Source organism: Musca autumnalis, unplaced genomic scaffold (genome assembly GCF_047663935.1).
Source record: "Musca autumnalis isolate F117 unplaced genomic scaffold, ASM4766393v1 scaffold_4, whole genome shotgun sequence".
Taxonomy (NCBI): domain Eukaryota; kingdom Metazoa; phylum Arthropoda; class Insecta; order Diptera; family Muscidae; genus Musca; species Musca autumnalis.
In genome coordinates this window covers 207,897,664-207,905,125 of record NW_027411977.1, presented here as the reverse complement: position 1 = coordinate 207,905,125, position 7,462 = coordinate 207,897,664, and the positions used below count along the sequence as shown (strand labels likewise).

The 7,462-nt window shown below is 37.1% G+C and overlaps 1 protein-coding gene across 3 annotated transcripts in view; it reads right to left on the bottom strand.

Annotated features, from left to right (window-relative positions):
- Positions 1 to 3,231: 3,231 nt before the first annotated feature.
- Positions 3,232 to 7,462, bottom strand: part of Csp (Cysteine string protein) — a 47,592-nt gene continuing 43,361 nt past the window's right edge. For 2 of the 3 annotated variants that reach the window (XM_073986959.1, XM_073986958.1), the window contains exon 6: positions 3,232 to 4,332. The gene's annotated coding sequence lies outside the window, so the exon portion shown is untranslated. Of the gene's footprint in view, positions 4,470 to 7,462 lie in introns of all 3 variants that reach the window. The other variant, XM_073986960.1, reaches the window with a different exon arrangement.

Below are 7,462 nucleotides of genomic sequence, written 5' to 3'. Positions count from 1 at the left end.
ATTTGTGCGAACGATAACTCTTGAAGGGAGTAACCGATTTGGTCCAAACTTTGCCCATCGTGAAATGTGTACCAGACTTAGATAAGGTTTCAATGTGGACTCAATCGGTCCCACTCCTTCGGGAACCTCCCACACAAAATATCGGAAAAGTTCAGTTTAGGACCTGCTCTCAAATCGCTTTGATTTTTGTTGTAGCAACTTGTATTCACTGCCCCCCATACGACGGTACAAGTTTCATCAGGGGCAAGTCCATACTTGCTGAGAAAACAGCCCGAAAGTTGTAAAAAACTCCTATGGCACCGAATACTGCGTCCGTCCACACTTTGGATAATGTAACATTTCTTTGAATATTAGATGAAATTCGGAGGCTGTGCTTATAGGTCCACTCCTTTCGGTACCTCCGCCACAAAAGTTCGAAAATATTCGCTAAAATGGTACGCGCGATATCACATAGACGTAGTAACCGATTTGGTCCAAACTTTGGATCTCTAAATATTGTCGAAACTTAGTTTATGTTCAAATTTGGGCCCTATCTGTCCAATCCTTGTGGTACCACCCACACAAATGTTCAACATATTTGTGTGGTTAAAGGTCTGTTGAGGATCTTTTGGACATTTTTACCAAAAGTTTTCCTAGTGGCCCTGTGATAAAAAAAACCCTATCTACCGATATTCCCGCAAATGTTTGAGCATTAATCCTAACCATACTTTGTCGAAAAACCCCTAAATACATAAGTTTTTTTTGGGAAAAAGTATTTTAATCCACACAGGCTGAGGGTATACAGGCTGAGGGTAACTGACTTCCCGGTACCTCAGTCGGTTAAGCAAGTTAGGAGATTCCTAGGGATGACAGGATGGTACCGGAAGTTCATTAGGGATTACGCCTCGATAGCCAAACCTCTTACTGATCTTACAAAAGTAAAACGCAAATTTGTTTGGAATTCTGAAGCACAAAAGTCCTTTGAAGCTTTAAAGACCTGTTTTAGCACCGCTCCAGTTTTGCATAGCCCAGATTTCCTCACAGCCGTTTTTCATACACTGTGATGCTAGCAAAACTGGTATAGGAGGTGTATTGGTCCAGAAAGATACGGAGGGAGAAGAGTTTCCTATTGCCTTTATGTCAAAGAACTCAACCAAGCCCAACGTAACTATTCGGTGACCGAACAGGAATGCCTAGCAGCAATGTTAAGCATCAAGAAATTCAGAGCGTATGTGGAAGGACATGAGTTCACGGTAATCACTGACCATGCGTCATTGAAGTGGCTCATGCCCCAAACAGATCTCAGTACGCGGCTTGCTCGATGGGCTCTAAAGCTTCAAGGGTACAAGTTCTCGATTCAGTATAGACGTGGTTGTCGGAATGTGGTGATGCACTCTCCAGGACCAATACGAAAGATTTGTCTTCTCTCGGTGTATCAAGTCTTTCCATTTGCGAGGCGGGTACTTCATCCAACCTTCAGGCTTGTAGTGGCGTTTTTGTGGATCTTGATTCTACATACTTTAAGTCCGACAGCTATACACAGCTTTTAGCAAAAATTCAGAGATCATTAGACACAATGCCAGATCTGAAGATAATCGATGGTTTTCTATATCGTCGAATGGAGCATGCCACTGGGGAACAGTTACAGGACGATTTAGCGTGGAAATTATGGGTCCCTCGGGAAATGGTACCAGAGTTACTGAAACGTGCTCACGATGATCCATCATCGGCCCACGGAGGTATCAATAAAACACTGTACCAGTTAAGGAAATTTTATTTTTGGCCGAATGCATGCGAAATCTGCAAGGCTAGCAAGCTCCCTAACCAGCCACTAAGACCTCCAAAAACTTTTTATAGATTTCTTGGGACCATATCCACGGTCAAAATCCGAGAATATAGGCATTTTTGTAGTGCTAGACCACTATACAAAGTTTCCTTTCTTAAAGCCTGTGAAAAAGTTTTCGTCTGAAGTGGTTGTAGAATACTTACTGTTTTACATTTATGGGGTACCAGAGACCATTGTCTCAGACAATGGATCGCAGTTTCGATCGAAAGTATTTAGCGACCTTCTTAAGCGTCATTTATTTACTGCAGTTCATGCGCCTCATGCTAATGTCTCTGAACGAGTTAATAGATACGTACTGGCGGCAATAAAATCATATGTTTCTCCCGATCAGAGGAACTGGGACCAATTGCTTGGTAATAAAGGTTGTGCACTGAGGTCGTCGATTCATTCAGCCATTGGAACATCGCCTTATTACCTCGTTTTTGGCCAACATATGATTTCCAATGGATCTACGTACCTACTCTTGAGACAACTAAATATGTTAGAAACTTTTTTACTTGTTTGTTATGCAATTTTCTAACCTTTTCAGTGGACACAAGTGCGATGAAACAATTTACTCCCCATACTTCTTCAGACAACTTATACATTCCTTACGAACATCATTATGCAGTTCAAACAAACATCATTAACTAAAAGTTAAGGAACGCATGTTTAAATATGAGTTGCGAAAAATGTATAGCAAAAAAAAAAAAAAAATAAAACAAAACAAAATAAATTTTTAAATTTCAAAAATAATTAAGATATTGATTTTCAATATTTAATATTTCTTTTAATTTTTTCTTTTGGAAATTAAATATAGAAAACCTCAATACTAAGAGTTTATTATTTTTTGTGTACATACAATATATATGCAGAGTTCTGTTTTTGTTGTTTTAATACACAGTAATTTATGAACTAAGCTAAAAAAACTTTTGAAATTTATATATTAAGTTATAATTATATAATATATGTGATTTCTTTTATTTAAATTTAAGAATTAAATTTAAATATTTTTTTTTATTTAAAAATGATTATTTTAATTAACTTTTTTCAAAATTTAAGGGCGCGTGGATACAATAATTGAAACGACACATACAGAAAAAAATGCAACTAAATAACAAATTTTTTTATAACTTTTGTTCAAATATTTTTTAAGGAATTTTTCTTCTTTTTTAATAATATTATTTAAACAAATACATATACATATTAAATAGGATTTTTATGTTTTTTTTTTTTGGCTACACAATAATATTGTTGTAGGTCAAGTAGTTTATGTGGAAAAAGAAAAAAAATATATATTTATATATTTTACAATATAAATTAGTTTCCTTTCATAGGGTTTTGTTTATTTTTTAATATAATAATATAATTTGTTATTATTTTAATACATTGAATTTTGAAAGTTTAAATGTTTAAAAACAATTTGGTTTCTTTTTGTTGTTAATTTTAAGATTTTGTTTGAATACTTCTTTTTAGTTTCTATTTTTTTTTTTCTTTTGTAATTTTTCTGATTTATTTTTACAATTTCCCACAATTTCTGTTACTTCTTTTCATTCTCAAGTTGTTTTCTGTGTGATTTCTATCATAATTTGTAGCATACCTTTAGGCTTAAATATGGCTCACCAGTTTTATTGTTATTAGCACATGGATTGTAAGGCTTTCGTGTGAATTGGTAAAGGAAATGCTTGCGCTTTGGCTATATTCACTAGATATGGATCTGCCGGGGGGCTGGTGATTATTAATAGGTCTCAAACAAGTTCTGTTTGATAGGAAAAAAGACTCTAATAAAGACATTTTTTGGTTAAACGACAGTCTTTTTTAGAGGCAAAATCTAATAGTTTTGTAAAAACATGCTCTGTTAGTGGCTAAGACCCAAATATGGTTTTGAAATGCCATAACACTGGACCGTGATTAACTGTATACTTTCCCAAATTGAATCCATAATGTCATATAAAGACTTTCTTGTTCCCATGAAATCCCTACAATCCATGTGTAATATCTTACATGTCCATGTCTGTAGCATACCTTTAGCGTTTCGGTTTTTTATTTCTTTCTATGGTTCACCAGTTTTAATAGAACTATTATTAGTTTTTTTTTTGGTACTTGGAATTGATTTTTCTTTTATATTTTATTATTATTCTTGTTGTTGTTTATTTCTTGAATAAACCTATATTTTATTGTTTAAATACTTTACAAATATTTTTGTTTTCTATTTGTTTTTGTGGTGGTGGTGGTGATGGTGGTGCCGAGGAAGGATATACGATTGGGGACGGAGGGAGTTGGGGAGTAGGGGGGGAATAAAATGTATAAAGGTTATTACAATTATTTGTTTTATGCACAATGATTGTTGTTCATTACATTATTATAAAAATAAAACTGATAAGTTTTGCTTGCTATGTTGAAATGTTATGGCGTTGAAGATGATGATGGTTGTTGTTGACTGTGGTTGTGGTGGTGTTTTTCATATTTTTTGTTGGATTATGGTGTTGTTGTAGGTATTTTTTTTTAATATTTTTGGTTTACCATATCTAAATGAAAGAGAGAAAAGAGAAAGAAGGAAAATTATATAAATAAAATTTTATTAAATAAACAATAATGTGACAAATTATTTAAAAACAAATTGTTAATAAAAAGTGTATGTAAAATTAAAATTATGACGCTGAAGCTAATGCAAAATATGAGAGTAATACAATAGAAGAAGGATTATAACGAAGTTATCATTGAGCAAAAAACGATATTCATGATCTTTTAGAGGACTTTGGAATATATATGTATGTAACTCTTTAATATTTTCATTTAAAATTATGAAATAGTGATTGAGTCCTTTATACAACCTACAACTTTTATAGTCGGTTGTAAAAAGGACTGAATCACAGTATCACAATCCAAAGGAAATAGTGAAAAACTGCTTCCGGATATGTGAGCAATATTACGAAGTTTTGTATGCGACATTCGATCATTTACAATTTTCCTATTCCAACAAGTTATTTTTTAATTCCAGTTAGGAATTTCATAACAATATGATATCTTCTAAAGCCGGGGTGGTTTAAAGATAACGCGCACCCATCAATGTTTCAGGTTTGTATCGGAGTAAGGAATATGATGAACTACGAATAAAAACTATTGCTTATGCCGACAACGTGGTCATAATGATCAGCGGTAAGGTTCCACAAACATTATCGAAACTCATGCAAGGAGCTCTAGTCAAATTATCAAGATGGGCGCACAACAATGGACTTGGGGTGAATCCGTCTAAGACTGTGCTGGTCCTGTTTACCAAAAAGAGGAAAGTAAAACCATTCACACTACCAATGCTTGATGGGGTTGTCCTGGAGCTGTCTCTAGAAGCCAAGTACCTCGGCAACATCCTGGACCATCAATTAACATGGAAAAGGAATGTCGAAGAACGTGCCAAGAGAGGTCTAATAGCACTCTATTCTTGCAAGAACTCCATAGGTAAGAGCTGGGGACTGAAACCACAGGTCATCCATTGGATTTTTACGACCATAGTACGCCCAATCCTCACCTATGGTTCTCTGGTATGGTGGAATGCTTTGAACAAGACGACGCTTCTTCACAAGTTAAACACTGTTAGAAGAGCGGCATCACTGTTAATTACCGGTGCTATGAAAAAGCACTCCACAGGCAGCACTCAACGTCCTACTTGATCTTCACCCGTTGAATCTTGTAGTATAAGAGCTGGCAGCCAAGAGTGCTCTCCGTCTCAAAGAGACAAACTCATGGCGCAACACTGATTATGGTTATGCCTCTATCTTACGACGGAGGTAATCAGTGATTACATATCACCACAGTTACACTTCGACGAGATTGATGTACGAATACCCCACAGGGAGGAGGTTATACCGACGGCTCCAAGATGGAAATGGGAACAGGTGCAGGCGTCTACAGCGATACTCTCAATTTACGGCTCTCATATAGGTTGAACGAACATTCTAGTGTATTCCAGGCCGAAATCTTTGCAGTTAAGAAAGCAGCAGAGTTGATAAGCAATAAAAAAGGGGACATAACTGGACCGGTGACTATCTACGTTGATAGTCAGGCGGCCCTTAAATCACTTAAATCCCACTCAATCAAGTCTGCTGCGGTCTTGGACTGCAGGAAAGCTCTGGAAGACCTAAAATCAATCGTTACCTTATGCTGGGTCCCGGGTCACTGAAATATCGAAGGCAATGAGATAGCGGATGAGCTGGCACGTAGCGGATCGGAGTCAACCGACATTGAAATCGATAACTCTATCAAGCCACCCTTGTGTCATTTCATGCGGCAGCTAGAACAAGTTTACCGGGACAAGGCTGTTCAGATTTGGAACAATGAAAGGTATCAAAGGCAATCTGGCCCAACCCTATCTCAGCGAAGAACTATATCCCTTCTCTCCATGAAGAAAATCCGATCTGAAATTAATGGTTGGAACAATCACAGGACACTGCAGGATAAGATCTCTAACCTGCAGATGGGATAGAGACGACACTACCGACTACTGCAGATTATGCGCAGATGAAGAGGAGACGATTGAGCACTTATTATGTCGTTGTCCAGTGCTCATGACCAGGAGACTTCGAACGGTGGGTGAACACATCACAACATCTCTGACAACGTTCTGCCAAGTCGAGCCTACGAAACTGCTTCTTTTGGCCCAAAGGTTTAAAATGGCTTCAACGAGAACCAACCAATGCGCCTTAGCATGGCAAACTCTCCTCTCTCGCCCTTATATCTAAAACATCCTTTTCAATGACTTCTCTACCATTATTACTCTTTTACTCCATTACCTTGCTTAATTCTTTCCTTGACATCTATTCTTCTTTTTCAAGAAATATACATTTCTTCTCTTTCAAACCCCCCTACAGGATGAACACAATGGACCATAAGGTCTCCGAGTGAAGTGGCAGTCCAATATGACAGCTACGCGTCCTTTAACCTAACCTAACCTCGTATCGGAGTCTAAACTGTATTCGAACAGTGCCTTATTGATACTTAGCCGCAACAAAGAGTTGCAGACTCAATTGTCAAGTTTTGCCATGACAAGAAGGCTCTGCCAACATCTTGCCTCATTCCCTTTACAATGCAATGTCAATGAAAAATGAAAAACCCAAACAAAAAAGACTTTTGTTGGTGTGGATAACTGGGCACCCACAATCAATAGCGCCACAAGTGCATCTTCAAATTCCGCTTATTACCGAAAATGCTTTCGAATCCGAGCAAAGCCTCATACACTATAATCGCCAGTGGCTCCTCATTAAGATAATAGATAGAAGATTATCACCGATCGCCAAATCAGGGACAACCTAACGCTGGCGTACAAGAAAGAAGCCATTAATACCACGTTAATACATGATTGGAACTTTTGTCAGAAGTTCCCATGGCGTCAAAAGAATCCTATCTATTCCTCTTTAGGGTCGGATAAGTAAGTTATTGCTCCCATGGCAAAAAACAGCGGAGGAGGAGACTAAGTTTAAGAATGGCTGAATCCAAAGAATCTATGGATAAAAAATTGTATGGAGGACAATCGCTTATTGTAGTCGAAACGTCAAAAAGTACCCTACGATAATGCGAAAGGGAAGTTCGAACTGAGCTAACTTACGAGAGAATACCCTATCGATGCAATTTCTAAATCGGCCATACTTTGGAGATGTCTATCTT